General features: G+C 46.4%; 1 long non-coding RNA gene across 1 annotated transcript in view; it reads right to left on the reverse strand.

Moving 5' to 3' along the window:
- Positions 1–8,275: 8,275 nt before the first annotated feature.
- The window catches only part of LOC143958948 (uncharacterized), a 58,058-nt gene continuing 42,946 nt past the window's right edge, over positions 8,276–23,387 (reverse strand). Inside the window, exon 3 of the long non-coding RNA XR_013270157.1 lies at positions 8,276–8,784. This is a non-coding gene — a long non-coding RNA (uncharacterized LOC143958948). The remainder of the gene's footprint in view (positions 8,785–23,387) is intronic.

Consider the following 23,387-nt stretch of genomic DNA (forward strand, 5'->3'; position numbering starts at 1 on the left):
GTTGTGACATCACCTGGGACGGACGGGAGGGAAGGAGGGGGGCGGCGGGGAGCAGCGCACCGTTAGAAGTACCGTTAGCAGTACTGTAATCGGCATGATCACGGCATGTGATACGGCACAGCCACTTCAAGTGGCCTCTCATGTGGCCGAGACCGGGCCGGGCCCCTAATGACCTCGGGCGGCACCCGAGTGACCGACTGGTCCGTCCGCCCCTGTCGGTGACCAAAAACAGCTGGGTGTGCTGTTTTTTTTCACTGGGGCCCATTTTTGGCCTCCAAGGATAATATTTAGCCTAGAAGGGCCAGGCTTTTTTTGATCACTGAGGACCATTTTTGGTATTCAATGTTTGGTTGTTTGTATTGCACAGTGACCTTTCTGTAACCTCTAGCCTCCCTCTGCTGTGATTTATTACAATGCACAGTAGGTAAAAGTACCTTTGCCGGGTTAGCCCCCCCCATATCAATATTTAAAAAAAATCGTATTCAGTTTGTTAGATCTTTTTTAGATCAGGTTAGATCAACTGTTTGTGTTAGTTCTCACACAGAAGAAGCAATATTAACAGTTATTTGCAGGGGGGCTAACCCGTCATCAGCCCGCCTTATCAAATTTTCTGGCCAAAAATCATTCAGGCTGATAAATATATTTGTTAGATCCGCTAAGATCAAGTGGTTTTAATGTTAGATCTCACATAATTAGAGACTTATTAAGAGATTAATGAGAGGGGCTGCCCCCTCCCCTTATCTCCTTTCCCATCAAAATAGAGATATTATGGACGGATTAGCCCCCCACATGCAATTTTGGCCAGAAAAAAAATATTTGTTAGATCCGGTAAGATCAAGTGGTTTTGACGTTGGATCTCACATAATTAGAAACTTATTAAGTGAATAATGAGGGGGTTGCCCCCCTCATTTAATTTTCTGGCCAAAAACCATTCTGGCTAATATTATTTGAAGAAAAGGGGAAATTGAAAAAAAGGGGGACTGGAGGGTAACCAACCCCCGGGACTTTTACAACGGCACCAAATATATTCAATCCATAAATAAAATCATTGAAGTTTTTATTTTAGTGTACAAAAAGCATTTATCAAACAATTACATCCATTTCCATATAAAATAAAAGATGCGGGTATACAAAAGTTGGTATATAAGCCTACAAGGCTCCATAAGTTACCACATTTATATACGATTTAAACTGCATTGTCTCTTTCCTACATGTTTCGCTCTTCTGAGCTTCCTCAGGACAATTGCAGAATACGGCAATCAGTAGAAAACTGAAATTATACAAACAGATCATTTGTTTAGAGATACAAATACATAGATAGTTCTGTACACACACAACCCCGAGGGGTACAAGAGGTGTTTTGCCCACATAGGCTGACACATCTACATTGAGTAGATCTGGTGGTAGGATTCATTCATGTCCAGCATATTGGTTGGAGAGGAATGAAGCCCCCACCCTTAGAGTATTAAAACACAGAGCATAGTTTGCATATCAATATTCAGTAACCTATTAGTTCTCCAAAAGGGAACAACCAGACCATACCATATGGATGGTGTCCCAAGATTGAATACATAAGGTATAAAATATAGTTCTCCTCTATGGAGATTGCAGATAGGGTCAAAATAAAGATAAGAATGAAAATAAAATAAAATGTGTGAAGAATACAAATACAATGAAAAAGGTGAAAAATAAAAGTAAAAAATATTGTAATGAAAATAAAAAAATATATAACAAATGAGAACAAGAAAAGCATCTTACCCAATATGTCTGGTAAATTAATACAAATTGTCTATCGTAGTTTTCAAATGTTCTATGCATCTATTAGTACTTAAGTGAGGACAAACTTTTTTGTCATCAAGCATGCGGACCGTGGCGAGGGCACCCACCGAGGACCCCCCAATTGCTCCCCCCCAGGGATCTGCAGAAGCACGAGAAACATATATATAATATAATATATGTAGACCACTTCAATGAAGTGTCAAAAATGGCACAATAAACACTATAGAACATACCTGGTGGAGCCAAGGAAATGGCTGAACTAGAACCAGTTAGGCATACCCAGTACCTACGAACCCTATGTGTTGTCAGATAGAGATTAAACAAGGTATAAATTCTGAACACAAGAGATCTCTCTGTGCTGTTTTCTGAAAGAAAAGAAGAAAAGCCATGTCCCCATCAGTGTTGTATAAACATCTCAAGAATATAGAATGCGTGACTCTAGACTTGGACTTCCGGATCATCCGTCTAGTCCCATCAGAGCCATTCCATTCCTACCTGTTGAATATAGTGGTATGATACAGTCAAAAAGGTTTAAGTGCTTTTTCATACGTGCAGCAGCTCCACATGTCGGCTTCCATCGCTTGCTTGGATGACACTGACCGGGACCCGCATTATAACTCGTGCTTCCAGCCCGGCGGCATCTGACGTCACCGCCGGGCTGCGGGCACACCTACTGGGAGGATCTCCTCCGTGCGTGTCTAGATGGCGAGTGCGCATGCGCAAAGGACGTAATTTACGTCCATATAGCGCGTCGGCCATGTTGGATTCTGGCTAAAAGTCAGGAGATTTACAAGCGATCTCCTTCGTGCGCGTCTAGATGGCAGATGCGCATGCGCGAAGGACGTGATTTACGTCCGTATAGCGCGTCGGCCATGTTGGATTCTGGCCAGAGTCAGGAAATTTGCCAGTGATGATCCATCTGTGCCAGTACTCTGATAGAGACCTGACATTCGGTCAGAGACAGGCAGCCATGATGGCTAAGGGCAATATGCCCTGATCTTACTCTCGGATAAATCAAAGTGCAAATACACAGAGATGAAAATGGGCCGACATAAATGTCAATCACCATACATCCCTGATTTCAAAGATGGAAAAAAGAATTGTTTGCAACAGACAAGCAAAAAAAGAGAGAAGGGGACCTCACATTTAGAAACGGGGCGGGCCGATCGAACCCCCAACTGGTTGGAAAAGGTTGTAGGTCAGACCCGCCCCGGGGTGCCCGTACAGACCCAGGAAGGGCAAGGAGCACTCGGAGGGTCCCCCTCAGGTATGGAGCCCCCTCCCAATCCGCGAGCCATCAGACATCCACGCCAATATATTGCCTATTTGACAAAATACAATCATTTATTATTACAATATACCAGGGGGTAAAAAAAAAAAAAAAAAAGTCATTTAAAGAAAAGGTTCGAAACTGATTGCATCATTAAGTCCCGGGGATCGGGTAGCCTCCAAATTAAATATCCATCGAGTCTCTCGTTGTAAAAGAGTATGATTATAATCCCCCCCTCTATCTCCCGGGGGAACATATTCCAAAGGAAAGAAGTGCATGAGACCATCGTTGAACTGATGATATAAACCAAAATGTCGGCTGATTGGAGTTTCCATCTTCTTCCCCCGCACCAGGGACACATGGTCCCTGATGCGGTGGAAGAAGGGACGCTTTGTCTTCCCAACATAGAAAGCATTGCATTGACAAACCATAATGTACACCACCCCCACTGATTGACAGGTCACAGCAAATTTGGGTTCAAATAAACGACCATTTGGCAGACATATGGATCTCGATGCATGTAAATATCTGCAAAAACCACATTTGTGGCACGGGGTACATCCTGTTTGTTTAGGACCCACCTTTACGGGGAGGGGAGAAATGACTTTGTACTAGAGAATCCTTCAAAGATCGTGATCTCCTATACGTGATACCCGGATATTCCGGGAGATGTTTTGCTAAGAGGAGATCCCCCTTCAAGAGATACCAGTATCTCTGAAGGATTCCTTTAATTTGCAAATGTTGTTCTTTGAATGTGGTGATGAATCTAACCTCTTCATTCCTCCCCCCTTTACTATAGAAGTATGGGGAATAATAATGGATGCTGCCCTCCGAGTTGCAGAGGGTCTCATTATTCTTGCTGGGGATATGAATGTGGTGCTCTCACCTGATGCTGACAGATTTGGAATGGCGCCTAAGCATGGCTCCCCGCTGGCTCAGTGTATTGGGTCATATAACCTGGTGGAGGCCTGGAGGTGGAAAAACCCACATGTTAGAGCTTACTCCTGTCACTCCACCATGTTTAATACTCTTTCTAGGATTGATTTATGTTTTGTGTCCAATGAATTATTGCCGAGAGTGCTGGAGGCCCAATATCTGCCTCGTGCTGTCTCGGATCACTCCCCACTTCTGGTCACCTTTGACATGGAGAGACCGAGAGGGTACGTGGTGTGGAGGTTGAGCCCATTGTGGCTCAAGGAGGAAAGTTTTGAGAGGTCTACGCAGTCGTCTATTGGTGACTTCTGGGTGGACAACCGGGCAGGGGCCCCTGTCGGAGTCACCTGGGATGCGTTTAAGGCCACACTTAGGGGCTCAGTAGCCCGTTGTTATTAAACAACTTAGATCGGATAGGCAGTAGAAACTCCTGGAGGCAGAAAGGAAAGTGACAGATGCAGAGGTGGAATACATAGCAAACCCCAATTCAGATACATATAGAGGTTGGAGGGAAGGGGTGCGCCACTTAGATCTTGTATTAGTAGAAAAGACCCGGAAACATTTTTTTATACCAGGCGCAGCGCATATTTGAATTTGGTAATAAGAATAGTAGGCTGTTGGCATACCTGGCCCACTCACAGCAAACCCCAGCTTTCCGTGGCAGGCAATCTCATTGGAGAAAACAGCTTTGCCGATGCGACCCAGATTTGGGAAAAAACACAACGATGTTTACTCCAATGGTTGCACCCTTTAAAACAGAGCATGTGTTCTGCTATGCGATTCTTTAAAGCAACGTACCAACGCTATTTAAAAAAATCTGACCTTTGAATGAACATCTACATTTACAAGGAATTCTAAATACATAAATAAAACAGGGCATACCCTGTATGAGGTGGCTGTGCAGTGCAAGGGTGCTTTCCGTGGCAGGCCATCTCATTGGAGAAAACAGTTTTGCCATTGCGACCCAGATTTGGGAGATACCGCAACGATGTTTACGCCAATGGTCACACCCTTTAAAACAGAGCACATATTCTGCTATGCAATTGTTTGAAGCAATGTATCGACGCTTTTTCAAAAATCAGGCCTTTGAAGTCACATCTACATATATTTACAAGTACTTGCAAATAAATAAACCATAACTGTGCAGTGCAAGGGTGATGGCCATGTCCGGCAATCTCATTGGCGAAAATGGTTTTGCCATCATGACCCTGATTTTGTAAATGATGTAAACGTTTACTCCAAGGAATGCACCTTTAAAACAGAGCAAGTATTCTGCTATGTCACCATTTGAAGGAACACATTGATGCTATTTAACCACTTGCTTACTGGGCACTTAAAGAGGAAGTAAACCCTGATGAGTTTACTTCCACTTTCATTCCCTGTAAAGGCAAAGCATAATGGACTACTATGCATCACATAGTAGTCCATTATGTGTCACTTACCTGACACAGGAGCCAGCAAAGTCACCGCTGTCCCCTGTAGTTCCAAGCGTCCATCTTCTTGGTGGGTCTCGCTGCTCCGGCACTGTGATTCGCTGGAGCAGCGATGTCGTCACTGCTGCACATGTGCACGGGAGCTGAGACTCTCGGCATTGCCATCATCGACGATACCCCGCTCAGTGCACCGCTGTCTACGGCGCATGCGCCGTAGATAGCGGTGCCCGTCTTCGGGCAAATATCTCCTAAACCGTATAGGTTTGGGAGATATTTCTTGGACCTACAGGTAAGCCTTAATCTAGGCTTACCTGTAGGTCAAAGTGGTTTGTAAGGGTTTACAACCACTTTAAAAACACTTCCTGCCCAGACCAATTTTCAGCTTTCGGTGCTCTCACACTTTGAATGACAATTACTCAGTCATGCAACACTGTACCCAAATTAATTTTTTGTCCTTTTTTTTCCCACGAATAGAGCTTTCTTTTGGTGGTATTTGATCACCTCTGGGGTTTTTATTTTTTGCGCTATAAATGAAAAAAGACCGAAAATTTTGAAAAAAACGCATATTTCTTTGTTTCTGTGACAGAATTATACAAATTATTAATTTTTCTTCATAAATTTTGGCCACAATTTATACTGCTATATATCTTTGGTAAAAATAACCCAAATTAGTGGATATTATTTGGTCTTTGTGAAAGTTAGAGAGTCTACAAGCTGTGGTGCGAATCACACAAAATTGATCACATCTGATGTACTGGTGGCCTATCTCGCTTCTTGTGACCCGAACAGGTCAGGAAAGTACAAATACCCCCCAAATGACCCCTTTTTGGAAAGTAGACATTCCAAGGTATTTAGTAAGAGGCATGGTGAGCTTTTTGATGTCATTTTTTTCCCACTATTCTTTGCAAAATTACTCCACAAAATTGTCATTGTAATAGGTTATTTCTCCAACATGGCATGTGTATACTACAAATGACACACCCAAAAAAATTCTGCTACTCCTGAGTATTACATTACCACATGTGTGGGACTTTTTCACAGATAGAGAGGCCCAACATGCAGGGAGTGCCATCACGTGTTCTAGGAGCATAAATTACACATCTAACTTGTTGACTACTTATTACACTTTTGAATGCCCTGGAGCACCAGGACAATGACACGTGGCACTGATGACAGATGGCACTAATATGTGCCACCGATGACAGATGGCACAAATGTGGCACCGATGAAAGATGGCACTAATATGTGGCACCGATGACAGATGGCACAAATGTGGCACCGATGAAAGATGGCACTAATATGTGGCACCGATGACAGATGGCACAAATGTGGCACCGATGACAGATGGCACAAATGTGGCACCGATGACAGATGGCACAAATGTGGCACCGATGACAGATGGCACAAATGTGGCACCGATGACAGATGGCACAAATGTGGCACAGATGACAGATGGCACAAATGTGGCACAGATGACAGATGGCACAAATGTGGCACCGATGACGCATGGCACTGATAAGTGGCGTTGATGACACGTGACACTGACAGGTGGCACTGACAGATGGCATTAATACGTGGCACTGATGAGATTGCACTGATGACAGATGGAACTGGGGACAAATGGCACTGACAACATGTGGCACTGGGGACAGATAGCACTAACAGGTGGCACTGGGGCAGGATGGCACTTTAAATTTTATTTTTATTTTTTTAACAATGACGGCCGCTGCAACCATTCATCTCTCCCTTCTCACACTCTGTCTGTGTGAGGAGGGAGAGCGGCGCTGAGAGATCTCATATGTTTACATATGAGATCATCTCCAATTGGACACGCCGATCGCGATGTAAACGGCCGCTGTGATTGGCAGTTTACAGCGATCTGTGTTTGCCTGTCCCCGGGTGACACGGCAAACACAGAACTTCCAATGCGCGCCCGCGGCGGCGCGCATTGCCGAAGTAAACAGGACGTCCAGGGATGGCCACCCGGAATGAAAGCGCCTGCTCTACGGCCGTCATTCGGCTATAGGGCGGGCGCGAAGAGGTTAAAAAAATCTGGGATGCGATGCACATATATATTTTTACAAGTACTTATAAATAAAAATAAAACATGGGATCCCATGGATGAGGTTGCGGCTTTAAACGTCAGGCAATCTCATTAAAAAAAAAAAAAGTAAATTTTTCTTCAAATACCGCAACAATGTTTACTCCAATGGTCACTACATTTAAAACAGAGCACGTGTTCGCTATGCGATCGTTTGAAGGAACGCATCAACGCTATTGCAAAAAAAAAACATGGGTTGTGCTCAACCTCTATCTATAGCTAGAGATACGAGTAATTAGAAAAAAATAAATCATGGGATCACGTGTATGAGCTAGCTTTACAATGCAAGTGTGCTTTACAGGTCAGGCAATCTCATTGGAGAAACCGGTTCATGCCAAGATACACATTGATGGAGGATCAAAGATGTGTGATTTGATGGAAAATAAATGTCATACACATACAGTAGGATGAGTGTTTGTTGGGTGAAGGGGGCCAGAGCATAAAGAGGCTGTGAGGAAAAGGAGGGCCAGGAGTGTTGGGGCTATGATGTGAAGGAAGGTTCAAGGACAGTGATGTTGCAGGGGAAAGTGTGAAATTAAGGGGGGATCGTGACATCCAGGGTCTGGTACTTACCTGCGATCCCATACCTCAGTTGTGGCACAGAGAGTGTTCTGCGTGTCCAGCATGGCAATTACCAAAGAGCTTTAGGAACTTATGAGTAAACCGTATATTGGAAATACAATTCAATACAGGAGACATGAGGGTAGCCTGCTCATTAGAGCTTACAATCTCTAAAACAGATAAAATAAAAACAATTGATTTTTTTTTATAACTTAATTAAGATTTATTTATTTTTGTTGTTTTTCAGATCAGTGCTTAAGGAAGCTCACCACATGAATTTTAGAATCAAAATTACACAGAGGGAAGTAAATATTACAAGTAACACTACAAGCTCAGAATACATCAAGATGGAAGAAACGTCATGTTATAGATGGTGCAAAAAGTCATCTTTCTCCCCCTGCCCACCATGTCTCTCTTCTCTCCTCTCCCTCCCCACATAACTAGAGTATGTAAATACAATTAAACTCTGTATTAACAGGTGTGCTCTCTTCTTGCCTTTCAGTGTCCTTTATTAAAAAAAAAAAAAAAATGCAGGTTTATTTCCTTTTTAGTTTTTTTTTTTTGGATGGAGGCATGGGTCCCGTGACATTCAGCTTGGTATTCTTCAACCACGCTCATAGGATGCTCTTGCGGTTTGTTCTATTTCTCATTTTCTCACATGCAGATCCCTCTGTTGTTTGTGTAATTACATCCCATCAAGTTGATTCCTTACAAAAGAAATAGAGAGTAAACAGGTGAATGCAAGTTCAAAGATGCCTTACCGATTTGTGAACATTAATTATTGGGAGTAACATCCCCTAGAGCAGGCATGGCTAAATGATGGACCCAGTCACTGTCCTATTTGCATACTCACAGGGTGATCGTGCGGATGGGAATATGGTTGAAACAGCACCACATCACAAAATGAATTACAACATTGATTTGCTTTTTTGGAACCCTATGGACTTTATAGGCACGAAAATACAGTGATATATCTTTAAGAAAAGATATGATTTTTATACTTACCATAAAATCCTTTTCTCTGCAGTTCACCACCTGACACAGCTGCTCTTAGACCACTGGGACATCCCCAAGCAGTGCCAAAATGAGGGGTGGCAAAACAGCATAAAAACTACACCCACTAGTATAAAACTTTAACCACAAAAAACGACATTGTGAGTGTGACCAAAACTTTTTTTACCCACCAAAAAGGCAGGATGCTCCTCAACTAAGGCACTACCACCAAACTGCACCAGAACTGCGGTAACAAATGCAACAGTGCATTACTTAAAAAGGTACTGCGTTTTTACCAAAAAACAAGGAAAAAAAAACGTAAGTGCAATTGTACAGCCGCCTGCAAAACTTTGCGGCCAAAATGGGCATCGGCCCCATGCACCGACGTCGACCTTGTAGAATTTTGAAACTGTCGCTCAGGGGGTGACTTGGTCGCCTGTTCACAGACGCTTGATGTCGGAAGGCCAAAGTCGTTCCGATTGCCTTGTGGAGTGAGCCGTGACCAGAAAGGGGGGCACCTGCCTCTTCAAAGCATAGGCCTGTACTACAATCTGTCTGATCCCCCCCTGGAAATGGTGGCCGACGAGACCGCCGTGCTTTTTTTTTTTTTCAAACAGCCACCGAAAAACAAACAAGGAGTCTGACTTCTGAAAGGGAGGTGTAGCAGACAAATACACCCTCAGAGCCTTAACCACGTCCAGGGCATGAAGAGCCACCTCCTTAGAATGTGTCGACTTAGCACACAGAGATGGTAAGACAATGTCTTCGTTGATGCTTTTCTGCCAAAACCACCTTCGGCAGAAAAGACTGTTGGACACAACATCACCTTATCCTTGTGGATCACCAGATAGGGCGACTTGCAAGACCAGGCCGCCGGGTACAAAACCCTCCTGGCCGAAAGTAATGGCCGCTAGAAAGACCACTTTCTGGGAAAGAGTCAACAGAGGGATCTCTGATATTTTCAAATGGCGGTTTTTTCAAGCACCGATAACGCCAGGTTCAGATCCCACGGGGGTAACGGCCCACGCACGGAGGAACTACATTTTGGACAGCTTGAACAAAAAGTGCTCGCTGGAAAAAAAAAAAAAAAAAAAAAGACAGCCAACGCTGATATTTGTCCTTTAAATATGGTGCTTAAAGCCAATTTCTGAACTACTCATTGCTGTAGAAACAGGATCAATCCTGGATATAGGGGGAAAAAAAAAAAAAAAGGGAGCGCGGACGCCATCCCTTCTCACACATGGAGATGTAGGCCTTCCAGGTACGATGACCTACCGAGAAGAAGCTTTCCGTGCTCTCGGCATAGTTGGAATCGCCGAGTCCCAAAGACCCCGGTTCCTCAACACCCAACTCTCAATAGCCATGCCGTTAAAACCAGCGATGGTAAAGCAGAACGGAGAATCGGAAATCGAGACAGAAGGTCCTCTCGTAACGGCAGTCGACACGGGGCGTCCGCCACCAGGTCTGAGTACCAGGGTCGCTGGGACCGATCTGGGGCAATCGGTATTACTGGGATCCCCTCTGTTACCACGTCTGCTCCGCTGAGTGGAGGCCGTTTCAACGGAGGAAAGGCATAGATCAGCTGGTGCATAGATCAGCTGGTGCATAGATCAGCTGGTGCATAGATCAGCTGGTACTGATCCCCCATGGCACCACCAGCGTGTCTGCCCAAGGATCTGTTGCCCTGGACACGAACCTCGGCACCTTCCCGTTGAGACGGGCGGCCAGAAGAGCCACGTCTGGTGTGCCCCATCGCGGGCACAGTAGCCAGAACGCCTCCGGATGCAATGGCAATGCCCATTCTCCTGGGTCCAGCATCTGGCGACTTAGGTAGTCTGCCTGCCAGTTCTCCGCTCCCGGGATGTAAACGGCCGACGGGGGCAGGTACATGTCGCTCTGCCCACTGAAGGATGTGAGTGCAAGCGTCCTCCCGTGCAGCGGCCAAGCTTCTTGTTCCTCCTTGGCGACAGAATGTCACGGCAGTGGCAGGCATACGTCAGAGTGGAACCTGATCAAACGCCCCTCAAAGTCTTATCGACCACGTGGAGAGGCATAGCCTGATCGCTCTCGGCTCAAGCAGATTGATCGGCAACTTGGATCGCACCACCCACCGACCAGAGGCCCTGAGTCGACTGAACTTTCATTACCCTACCCCAGCCGGTTGGGCTGGGGGCCGTGGTGATCACTGTCCATTTCAGAGGTAGGAACGACTTCACGGACCAAAGTGCCGGGGACCTCAGCAGGGAATCCCTGACCAGCTGGCTCACCTGAATCTGCCCATCCAGGGATAAAGGAGATTTGTCCCATTTTGTTAAAATCTCCTTCAGCAGGACTCTGGTGTGAAACTGGGCATAGGGTAATGCCTCAAGGAGGCCACCATGAGTCCCAGAACTCGCATGCAAAGCGTAGCGACGACCCCCTGTGCGGTTCCTCAACAGTTTTACCGCAGCTCTGAGAGTCTGCAGCAGCTTGTCTGAAGGGAGAAACGCTCTTGCTTCCATGGAGTCCAGCAGTAAGCCTAGCTACTCCAAACGCTGAGTCGGTACAATCACCAACTTCTTTAGGTTCAACAGCCAACAAAAAATTGCTGCAGGGTCTGCATGGTGATCGCCACATCCTCCTCCTAACTCTGAAGCAGAAGATGCTCTCGGAAGGAGATCGCCTAGGTATCCCCCGATCGCGATCCCACAGCGTTGCAAAACAAGAGACAATACCTTGGGGGAGGGCAGAGGCAAAACCAAAAAGGCAGAGCCACAAACTGGTAGTGGGCTTCCTAGACTGCAAATCGCAGAAATCTCTGATGCCGAAGGCATATGGGTATGTGCAGGTACGCATTCTGGATGTTCAAGGCCACCAGGGAGTACCCTTGATGGAGTGCAGCGATTTCTCAGCGATTCCGTTCTGAACCTCTGTACTTTTGCAAAGTAATTGAGGGCTTTCAGGTCCAAAATTGGACGTTCCCCTTCCATTTTGCAGGTTCGAGTAGAACCCTTGGAAACATGCCAATTCCTGGAACGGGTAATATCACCCCACGACTAAGCAGGTCCCTTACCGCCCCCTTCAGGGCCTCCTGGCGAGCTGGGAGTACGGGTATGCTTCAGGGGAAGAATCTCTTTTGCGGCCAAGAGAGGAACTCTATCTTGTAGCCTGAGGAAATCAGATCGCAGACCCATTGGTCGGACAGCCGAGAGGCCAACCGGGCTGCAAACTCCCGAAGGCACCCCCCCCCCCCCGTCTTGCGGACGGGAGAAAACCTTCATGAGGTAGCACTTTTGCTCGCAGGCTCGTGGTTCCACACACGCTTTGGTCCTTTAAAGGTCGTCCTGTCGGGGGACGCTTGGTCAAAGCCCTGGGTGGACGAAAAAGCCGTTTGTGAGTGGAGAATGAGGGCCCTTGCCAACGGCGTGGCTCCTTAGCCTTCCTAGCCTTCCTGGCCTGTGGGACTAGTGTACTCTTACCACCTCTGGCATTTTTAATAATGTCATGCAATGAGGCTTCAAAGAGACGGTTGCCAAGGAAGGGAAGATCCGTCAGGGCTTTTTTGGATGCCTGGTGAGCAGGCCAGCATTTTAGGCAAATCGGGCGCCTCAGCACCACTGCTGATACTGAAGGCCTGGATAACAGAGGAAGGGTATCCAGGGCTGCATCACAAAATTGTACTTCGGGCCTCGCACTAGTTGGTCTGCTAGTTAGACAGGAGAAGCCTGTTGCTCTCCCAATTCGCGGCGCAAAAGTTTTGCCCACTCGGTTAGTGTCTGAGACACGAGTGTGGATGCCAGTACCGGTCGCCTAGTTGACCCCACATCCGTAAACAAGGAACGAGCCTCTGCCTCGGCCTTCCTGCCCATGGGGTCCTTAAAGGCAGGAGTCCCCTCTACTGGGATGGTGGTTACTTTGTACCGGGGGGGGTCCACGACCAGAGGAGCCGACAGCTTTTTGAGAAAGGGGATAACGCACCACCATGTATTTGGGGTCCGAAAAGCTCAAATTGCGGTCGACACCGTTCCTTGTAAATGAACTTAAGTCACATACGGGAACAGCTTAAGTCAACGGGCTGGCTTACGGGACCCAAAAGGCAAAAGGGACCCCGCTACATCAGCAAAGGGATCTTCTGGCTCCCTCCCGATTCTTCACGCACAGCTGTGATAAGTGCTCGAAACAAGCGATTCTCGCGCACGGACCCAGACGGGGACTCATCTTCGCTGTCAGTTCGGTCCTGGTCAGCGTCATCTGAAATGACAGAGCAGGGGGGGGGGGGTCACCGGCCTCAGCAGGGCCCGAGTCTGCATCAGAGCTCCCCTCCAGAGGACGGGGGCCGGTTTTTACAACCTTTACGCCCACGCACCGCCTCCATCTTGGCAACAAATAGAGGACCGCCGACAAAGCATCCAGAGGCACTGCCTGCAGGTGAACCGGTTGCAATTGCCTGGATTTCGGGGGAAGAAACACCAGTTTCTGAAGCCATGCTGACCCAACCCCAGCGATGGCAAAACTTGGCACCCCAGATGTTTTGGAAATACATTTCCCACCATGCTCAGGCACTCTGCAGTGTAGGGGTGCATCATGGGAAATGTAGTTCCAAAACATCTGGGGTGCCAAGGTTCGCCATCACTGCCCTACCCTGTCTGCCACCTGTTGGGGACTTAGGAAAGCGATGGTCCCACCCTCCTAACTGCTGCTGGCTGATGGGCTCTTCCGCACAGAACTCCCCACCCTGACTGGTTCTGCGCTGGCTGTCCAGCTAGTAGAGCCTGTGTCCTGTGCCAACTCCCAGATGCATAGGAGACCGCACAGCGCTGTGCAGAGCCGTTTTGAATGGCGCTGAAACTGACCAAAATCAAATGGCCGCCGAGCGTCCAGTATAAAAAGGACATAATCACAGGGAAAACGGCCGCCAAAACACATGAAAATGGTCAGAGAGCCTGCTGCTCCTTGCCTCACCAAAGATGGCCGCCGAGCACTGTATACCACGAGGGACAGCGAACTAAACAGGCAGATAAATGGTGGTGAAACAGCACTACAGCGATCAGACACAGCCTCCAGACACCTCAAGGAGAGATCCACACACAGCCAGGGCACAGCCAGCAAGCGCAATCCCTCCCCCAGGTGAGAGCCCCCCAGAGAGCCCCTGTATATGGCGCGTGCACACACACACAGAGATCCACCTCCCAGGGATTGCCCAACTGCTCAGCCCCACTGAGGCAGGGAGAGCTGTACTTACCCGGTTCTGAAGAGCTGGGAGTCATTCCATCACAGACCCGCTCTCCAATCAGTGTGGGATGGCTGCTGGCCCGTCCCACTGAGGCGCAGAAAGGAGTAGCCTGGTCACGTGTGTGCCCCGGAGCATTTGCGCTCACCAGCCACCTCTGGAGCTGAGGCATGTCGTGGCTCTGGTCTGCACACGCTCGCTGGCCAGGCTGGAGAGACAAGGATAAGAGTATCCAGCCTGTCACCCAGCCGATAGCAGATCACAGGATCTTTAATGTTAAGCAAAAAGCAAAGCTTCTGCAAAGAAAAAATCCATGGGCCCATGGCCCCGGCGGGGTTACTAGGTCCTTCTCCTTCACTAGGCAGAAAAACCCCCCAAAAAACTGAAGCTGCAAGGCAGGCTGTGGGGTCGTCCCCCTTGGGCAGAACTAGAAAGTTGTTGTTTTTATATGACATGTTATGCCTAGTCCTCTCCTGAAGGTGGCATAACGAGCTGTGTCAGACAGTGAACGTAAGAGAAATACAGTCTATATTTTAGTACTAATTAAGTAAAACATAATAGTGCTACTTAAAAGTCTCCGGATAGCCTAATGACCAAACTAAAGCATAAAGATCACCAAAACCACACACGGACAGCCATCGTAAAACATAATTGACGTGCCAGTGAATTGCTAAAGGGCCTACCCGCATCCTAGCAAAAAAAAATAAAATGAAAGATTTATTTTTTTTTAAAAGCGGTTGCGACGCTTAACCGGCAAGGGAACGCCTTGGCCCGTGCCGGGTCAAAAAGAAGACGCCGTCAATTCAGATAACTGGTTGAGGTCAGAGCGGAGCACTTGAGGTCAAACTCCCTTGCTAAAGCCATGAAAAAAACACATGGCGATTGCCACATTGTCCGGGTGTGCAGAATAAGACTATGCTTACAGGAAGAAGTTGGCCAGATAGCCTATCGCAGAAATCCCCTGCCGTCTCAGCCATGCCAAGATCAGAGCCGGCTACTTGGTGAGCAAACGGTGAGAGCGCAAGCCAAGTCAAAACGGGAGCACGACTAGGTAAAGATGCACGCTTCCAAATGCAAGAGCAACGATATGAATAGGTGAGTGAGCTCAGGTCAAAAGGCCAGATTCACAGATCAGAGTAGAAATGGGTGCGAGACCACCTTGTCCTGGGGGGGGGGGGGGGTTGGGCTTTCACAAACCATCAAAGTGTGCCAGGCCTGACACCAGCTTAAAACAAACGGAATGAGCAGCCTCAATCACCTAGGACAGTGATGAAGGACCTTGGCACCCCAAATGTTTTGGAAATATATTTCCAATGGGGCTCACGCACTCTTCTGTGTATCATCAATGAAAATGTAGTTCCAAAACATCTAGGGTGCCAAGTTTCAACATCGCTGACCTAAGATCTCCAAAAGGTAGCAACCTGGATCATTGACTGAGGTAAACAGAGGGGCTGCAACTACAGACCTACAGAGGCAGGTTGCTCTCCCACCCAAAGACCTGTTGGGGAAAAAACTGGGGCAGAGGTTCCCCTTCCAGGACAATGACCCTAAACATACAGTCAGAGCTACAATTGAATGTTTTAGATCAAAGCATATTTATATGATATAATGTCCCAGTCAAAGTCCTAGACCTAAATCCAATTGCAAATCTGTGGCAAGACTAATAACTGCTGTTCAGATGCTCTCCATCGAATGTGACAGAGATTGGACTATTTTGCAGTTAAGAAATGGGCAAAAATTTCACTCTAGTTGTGCAAAGCTGGTAGAGACATACCCAAAAAAGACTTTCAGCTGTAATTGCAGTGAAAAGGCAGTTCTACAAAGTATTCTCAGGGAGGCCTAATACAAATGCACACCACATTTTTTCACATTTGCCAAGGTCAATAATTGACTTACTCATTATATGAAAATATGTAAATCCAACAGCATATGTCAAACTAGAGGACATGTTACGATTTTCTGCTGTAGATCTGAAATTATTTTGTATACAATAGGGTTTTTTTCCCTCAATTTTAATGTGTTTGTACCAATAAAATTCTTCGGTACATTTACTATAATTCAAAGTGTTTTGTCTACAAGTACCAAGTCATGTTTTGCTTTGGGATCAAATACTTATTTTACGCACTGAACTGCAGCTTAATTTATAGCATTTGTTTTATGAGTTTTCTGGATTTTTGGTTGATATTCTGTCTCTAACACTTAAAATACACCCATGATAAAAATTATAGACCATTAATTTCTAAGTTGGCAAACTTACAAAATCTGCAGGGGATCCAATTGTTCTCTTTTCCCACTGCACATACACACTCACCGGCCACTATTAGGTACACCTTGCTAGTACCGGGTTGGACCCCCTTTTGCCTTCAGAACTGCCTTAATTCTTCATGGCATAAATTCAAGGTGTTGGAAACATTCCTCAGAGAATGTGGTCCATATTGACATATCATGCAGTTGCTGCAGACTTGTCAGCTGCAGATCCATGATGCGAATCCTCCATGCCACCACATCCCAAAGGTGCACTTTTGGATTGAGATCTGGTGACTGGAGGCCATTGGAATACAGTAAACTCAATGTCATGTTCAAGAAACCAGTTTGAGAGGATTTGAGCTGTGACATGGTGCATTATACTGCTGGAAGTAGCCGTCAGAAGATGGGTACACTGTAGTCGAAGGGGTGGACATGGTCCGCAACAATACTCAGGTAGGCCGTGGCATTTGACTGCTTGTCGACCAGCGCACGATCCAAGTCGGCACAATGGCACGGCTGGTCAAATGGGCGTACCTGTACGTCCCTTTTAAGACATGGCTTAGTGGGCGCCGGGTACTCTGAGGGTTCCCTGCATACTCTGTCCTCCGGTGGCCTGCAATCGTGACAGAGCGGCAGAACTGGGAGATGCCTAATGTAAACAAGACAAGACATTACCCTGTTCTGCCCAGCAATATGACAGGGAGCTACTGCTCCATCATGTTTAGTGAGCCCACCCCCCACAGTTAGAATCACTCCCTAGGACACACTTAACCCCTTGATCACCCCCTAGTGTTCAACCCCTTCCCTGCCAGTGTAATTTACACAGTAATCAGTGCATTTTTATATCACGGATGCTGTATAAATTTCACTGGTCCCAAAATAGTGTCAAAAGTGTCTGATGCGTCCGCCACAATGTCGCAGTCGCAATAAAAAAAAAAAAAAAAGAAAGAAAAAAAAGTCATAAATCTATTTTGTAAAAAACGCTATAACTTGAGCAAACCAATCAATATACGCTTATTGCAATATTTTTTACCAAAAATATGTACAATACATATCTGCCTAAACTGAGAAAGAAATTTGTTTTTATATTTTTTGGGGACATTATAGCAAAATAAAAAATATTTGCTTAGCTTTATTTTTCCTTTAAAACAGTCGCTTTTTTGTTTATAGCGTAAAAAAAAAAAAAAAAAAAAAAAAAAAAAAAAATTGCAGAGGTGATCAAATACCAAAAGAAAGCGATTTGTGAGGAAAACATTGTTTGGGTGCAACGTCGCACAACCACGCAATTCGCAATTAAAGCGACGTAGTGCCGTATCGCAAAAAGTTCTCTGGTCAGGAAGGGGATAAATTCTTCAGAGGCTGAAGTGGTTAAACAATGCTCAATTGATACCAAGTGTACAAAGAAAATACCCCCCACACCATTACACTACCAGCCTGAACCACTGATACAAGGCTTGCATTGTATGTAAAGAGGTAAATGGCACAGCCAGAACAGCTAACAGTAAAAAGGACTGTGAACGGTCAGATCATAAACCCGATGAAGTGCTAAAGTGCATAATCCTTCATAAATGTGCAAACTGACAAAGTGGTGCAGGTGCTAATATATAACGTAAAACCCATATTAACTTGATGTAGAGCAATATCCGAATATTGCCATTAGAATTTGTTGAAACTGATAAGTGCAAAATGCTAACCGAAAGTCCAGATATACACCACAATAATTAGATGTTGCACTAATTAAAAATGTGAAGTATGGCAGGATAAAAAATATCAAAAATCAAATATATTGCCCTTTGGCATTCCAATGTAACTGGTGCAAATGTCCATAAATGATTTTCCAATGTGACTTGTGGATAGAATAGAATAGATCACATCTTATATCAAAAATAGTGAACACTCATGCTCCCCTTTTGGTTCCACACTCAAATAGCTACACCCCTGCAGGGGAAAAAGCGCATGTATTTAGATCTGTCTTTGATCCTGATGTCCAATGGAATAGCCTCCTTCACGACGTATTAAATAGTGGGAGATCCACATATGAACGAATAGGAAAAGCAAACACTCAGTGTAAATCCAAAAAGGGAATTTTTTGTAATCAAATCTAAAATTGGGCACTTAGGACCTGCCAGGAGCAAATCAAAACAAAGTAGTCCATAGGTCTGGGACAGCGTGCGTTCCACAGACCGGGTATAAATAAACCGGAAGTGACATGATTGCGCATCAATCTCCACCTTGCTTGTTTCATCAGACGTCGTTTTATATGATTATGCCAAATCTTGACCCTACTATCTGAATGTCGCAGCTGAAATAAAGACTCAGACCAGGCAACATTTTTCCAATCTATTGTGCAACTTTTGTGAGGCTGTGTGAATTGTAGCCTATATTTCCTGCTCTTAGCTGACAGGAGTGGCACTCTGTGTGGTCTACTGCTGCTGTAGCACATCTGCTTCAAGGTTTAATGTGGTAAGTGGAGATGGCATTCTGCATACCTTGGTTGTAAAGAATGTTAATTTGCGTTACTGTTGCCTTTATCATCTCAAACCTGCCCATTCTTCTGACAAAACTACTTTCCATCCACACAACTGCCGCTCACTGGATATTCTCTTTCTGACCATTCCCTAACCAATAGCGATCCGCGCTATAGCCGAATGACGGCTACAGCGCGGACCTGCTTTGCCGGGACGATGTCTATTGACGTCGTCCCGTGCACGAGCAGCCTGCACGCCCCCTGAGGGGCGCACGCGGCGCGCTCTGATCAGCGAGTCAATAAGACTCGCCTGATCACGGATCGGAGCAAGGGGTCGATCCCGACCCCTTACCACGTGATCAGCTGTCAGCCAATGACAGCTGATCATGTGACACAAAGCCGGTAAATCGGCTATTTTTAGTCCTCACGCTGACAGCACGAGGAAAAAAAAAAAAGCCGATCACCGGCGGCCGTGAGAGGGACTTCAGTCACGGCCAGCTCATCAGTGCCCACCTGCCCCCTGCCTATGCCACCCATCAGTGCCCACAGTGCCACCCATCAGTGCCCACAATCTGCCTCAACAGTGCTGCACCTCAGTGCCACATATCCGTGCCACCCATCCGTGCCATCTTATCTGTGCCCACCACTGCCGCCTCATCAGGGCATTTCAATGAAGGAGAAAAATGGCCTGTTTGCAAAATTTTATAACTATTAAACAGGATTTTTTTTTTGCATCTTTTTTTGTTTGTTTAGCAAAAAATAAACTCCCAGCTGTAATTAAATACCACCAAAAGAAAGCTCTATTTGTGGGGAAAAAAATGATAAAAATTTCATTTGGGTACAGTGTTATATGGCCGCGCAATTGTCATTCAAAGTGCATCAGCGCTGAAAACTGAAAATTGGTCTGGAGGGGGGTTAAGTGCCCAGTAAGCAAGTGGTTAAAGATGGTTGTGCTTGAAGATCCCAGTTTTTGAAATACTCAGACCAGCTCATCTGGCACCAACAACCATGCCATGTTCAAAGTCACTTTCTTCCCCATTCCGCTGCTCTGTTTGAGCTTCAGAAAGTAATTTTCCCTACATCTAGATGCTTAAATGAAGTTGCTGCCATGTGATTGGCCGATTAGCAATTTGTGTTGCTAAGCAATTGAACAGGTGTACTTAATAAAGTGGCCAGTGAGTATGTAATTTTTTATATTACTTTCAGTGTTCCAAAGTATACATTAACCCCTTATAGTAGCGATTATCAGCTGTTTTTGTATTATAAAAAGGCTATTCTTTTAAATCTCTAACTGCTTGCTACCCAACCACTGTCAAATGACAGCGGTGCAGCTCTTGTTCTATACAGCATCATAGGACGGCGGCCCAGAACAGCCACTCTCGCACAGCCACGTTATGTTGCTAGGTCACGGCGCAACTCCGATCTGTGTAAAGAGCTGTGGCTCTTTAACCATGTGATTGGCTGCGTCCAATCACAGCCTTAATCTAAGCCATGTAAACACGAACACAGAGTAAAAAAACCTTTCCAAAATTTTTGGGGTTTTTATTGTACATAATAAACCCGGTTGTGAAGACCACCAAAAGAAAGTTCTATTTGTGTGAAGAAAAGTTTGTTTGGGTACAGTGTAGCATGGCCACGCAATTGTCAAAGTGCGACAGCACTGAAAGCTGAAAAAAAAAATTGGCTTTCTGTACTCACAGTAAAATGCTTTTCTCTGAAGTTCATTGACAACTTTAATTCTTGACCTTTGGGTTATCAAACCACTTCAGGAGAGGACTTAGAACATGTAACATGTGTAAAAACAGCAAGACTGCTCAGCACCGCCCAGGGGGCGGTCCCTGTGGCTACAACTGCCTCACCCCGCTTCCTGCGGCTCAGTACGTCAAAAAGCAGTACAAATAGGAGGGGTCGGTGCTGTGTCTGTCTGAACTTCAGAGAAAAAGGTTTTTACGGTGAGTACAAAAATCCCATTTTCTCTTTCGTTGATTGACGGACACAGCCCCTTTAATTCTTGACCTTAGGGACGTCCCCAAGCAAAAAACAAGGGGTGGAAACAGCAAAACATAACTTCACCCACAACAAAGGGAACACCTCAACAGAGGAGTCACCATCTTAAACAGCTACCATCAAAACCAGTAGCAAACTTATGCATCAAAAGATGCATAACAAACTAGTAACTTAAAGTGTAATTGCAACCTTACACAGCCGCCTGCAAAACCTTGGACAAAGCAAGCTTTTGAGATCCACTTACGTCTACTTTGTAGAATTTAGTGAAAGTGTGAACGGACGCCTTACACACCTGGGAGACAGACGCTTGATGATGTCAGAAAGCCCAGGAGGTCCCAATTGCTCTGGTGGAATGAGCCGTGACAGGAAAAGGGGGACCTGCCCCTTTAAGGCATAGGCATGAACCCCAATCCGTTTGATCCACCGAGAAATGGTTGACGAGACCGCCAGAGCTTTTGTTTGGACCAGCCCCTGAGACAACCAGTCTGACTTCTGGAAGGGAGCTAAAGCAGACAGATACGCTCGTAGAGCCCAGACCACATCCAGGGAATGTAAGGCAACCTGTTTTGGGTGTGTCAGCTTAGGACTTAAGGAAGGCAACGCAAGGACCTCATTTAGATGGAATGCCGAAACCACCTTTGGAAGGAAAGAGGGCTGCGGACGACCAGGTAGGGAGACTTGCATGACAATGCCACCAATTCAGAAACCCTCCTGGCAGAGCTAATAGCTACTAGAAAAACTTCTGAGTGTTAACAAGGGAATCTCCCCAATGTTCTCAAATGCCGGTTTCTGATAGCACCAGATTCAGATCCCACGGAGGTAGCAGTGGTCAAACCGCAGGGACTATGTGTTGAACCCCTTGCACAAAGATACTCACCAATGAGTGAGTCACCAAGGGATGTTGGAAAAGGGCAGCCAAGGCAGATATCTGTCCCTCGATGTTGCTTAAGGCAAGTTTCTGATCCACTCCTTGCTGCAAGGATACTGGAAACTGAATAAGTGCGGACGTCACACCATCTCTTCACACGTGGAACCTTCCATGTACGATGGTAAATCTTCAGGGAAGACGACTTCTGTGGAAATGACTGAGTCTGACAGACCTCGGTCCTTTAGCACCTGGCTTTCAACAGCCATGCCGTTAAAACCAGCGATGGTAAAGCAGGATGAAGCATCGGACCTTGCGCTAGAAGGTCCTCTCACAGCGGTAGCCACCAAGGAACATACGCCACCAGTTGTACTAGGTCGGCGTACCAAGGACGCAGAGGCCAATCTGGGACAATCAGAATTGCTGGAATCCCCTCGGCCTCCACTCTGCGCAGCAGACGTGGAAGAAGCTTGAGTGCTTGACGCGTCCACCCAGGGGTCTCTTGTGCTGGACACAAACCTCTGCACCTTCTGATTGAGCCGAGAAGTCCACATCTGGTGTCCCCCCCCCCCCCCCCCCCCTTAGGCAATGGAGCCTGAATACCTCCAAATGCAACGACCATTCACCTGGGTCCAGCATCTGATGACTTAGGTAGTCCGCCTGCCAGTTTTCTACACCTGGGATATATATGGCCGGCACATGTCACTCTGCCCACTGGAGGATGTGAGAAACCTCACATGCTGCAGCTGAGCTCCTTGTTCCTCCTTGGTTGACGTACGCCACTGCGTGCATTGTTTGACTGGATCCTGCCCTTGTAGCCTCATTGACCATATGGAGAGGCAAAGTCTGATGATCCTGCCCTTGTAGCCTCATTGACCATATGGAGAGGCAAAGTCTGATTGCCCGAAGCTCTAGCACATTGATTGGCAGATGGAATTCTTCCCGCGACCAAAGGACCTGGGCCGACTGTACACCCAGCACTCCCACCCCCCCCCCCAACCGGTCAGGCTGGCATCCGTTGTGATCACTGTCCAATTGAGAGGAAGGAACAATCTGGCCAGAGATCTCAGCCACCAGAGAAGGGAATCCCTGACTAACTGGTTCACCCCAATTTGACAATCCAGGGATCATTTGTTCCATTTTGACAAAATCTCCTTCTGCAAGACTCGTGTGAAATTGAGCATACGGTCCCACCTCGAATGTGGCTACCTTGAGGTCCAGAAAGCGCATGCAGAAGCGCAGCAACGACCATATGCAGTTTATCAACTTCACTGCAGTTTGAACAGTCTGCAGCTTGTCTGAAGGGATAAAAACCGCTTGCTTCTGGAGGACTCCAACAGCAAGCCCAGGCACTCCAGGTGTTGAGTCAGCACCAACGCCAACATCTTTAGGTTCAGCACCCAACTAAACTCCCGGAGAGTCTGCATGGTGATCACTACACCCTCCCTTAAGTCTGAGGCGGAAGCTGCTCTCAGGAGGTTGTCTAGGTAACCCACGATTGTGACTCCACGTTGCCTTAACA

Source organism: Lithobates pipiens, unplaced genomic scaffold (assembly GCF_037356315.1).
Source record: "Lithobates pipiens isolate NorthernLeopardFrog02 unplaced genomic scaffold, aLitPip1_a1.2 Scaffold_66, whole genome shotgun sequence".
Lineage (NCBI taxonomy): Eukaryota > Metazoa > Chordata > Amphibia > Anura > Ranidae > Lithobates > Lithobates pipiens.